Here is a 1085-nt window from a genome sequence, read left to right on the forward strand (position 1 = left end):
CTCAGCCTCCCAAGTAGCTGGGACCATAAGCACCCACCACAACGCCTGGCTATTTTTTGGTTGCAGCCGTCATTGTCATTTGGCCGGCCCAGGCTGGATTCAAACCTGCCACCTTAGGTGTATGTGGCTGGAGCCTTAGCCACTTGAGCCACAGGCGCTGAGCCTGAAAAAGAGATTTGTACACCAATAATTAGTGTTTAAAGAAATAGATTTCTCCAATTTCATTTACCTGGTATTCTCCCACCATTCACCCCAATTCCCTCCACAGATAGACCTTCATGGGTCAAAAGAGAAATCATAATGGATATTATGAACTTATAGATGAATAATAAAAACATATCAATACTTGTAAGATGGAGCTTAAACAATCTTCTGAGGGAAATGTGCAGACTGATATATTAGAAAAGAGAAAAATCTCAAACACAGTTGGCCAAGTATCTAATTTTATTTTATTTATTTATTTATTTATTTAGAGACAAAGTCTCACTGTGTCTCTCTGGGTAGAATGTCATGGTGTCACAGCTTACAGCAACCTCAAACTCTTGGGCTTAAGCGATCTTCTTGCCTCAGCCTCCCAAGTAGCTGGGAATACAGGTGCCCACCACAACGCCCAGCTATTTTTAGAGATGAGATCTCACTCTGGCTCAAACTGGTCTTGAACATGTGAGCTCAGGCTATCTGCCCACCTCAGCCTCCAAGAGTGCTAGGATTATAGGCATGAGCTGCTGTGCCTGGCCTAGGTATCTAATTTTAAAAGTTAGGAAAAGTGGGTGGCCAGACACAATGGCTCATGCCTGTAATCCTAGTTGTCTGGGAGGCAGAGACGCTTGGATTGCTTGAACCAGGCATCCTTAAACTACGGCCCGCAGGCCACATGCAGCCAGCCTAGGACATTTATCCGGCACACTGGGTATTTTTGCCACCACTGCCTGTCCTGCTTAGCAGCTGACTCATCTCAGGGCCCACAGTCTGGCCCTCCAATGGTCTGAGGGACAGTGAATTAGCCCTCTGTTTAAAAAGTTTGAGGGCTCGGCGCCTGTGGCTCAAGCAGCTAAGGCGCCAGCCACATACACCTAAGGTGGCGG

This window comes from Otolemur garnettii, unplaced genomic scaffold, assembly GCF_000181295.1.
Source record: "Otolemur garnettii isolate 467f Iridium unplaced genomic scaffold, OtoGar3 scaffold00071, whole genome shotgun sequence".
Classification (NCBI taxonomy): Eukaryota; Metazoa; Chordata; class Mammalia; order Primates; family Galagidae; genus Otolemur; species Otolemur garnettii.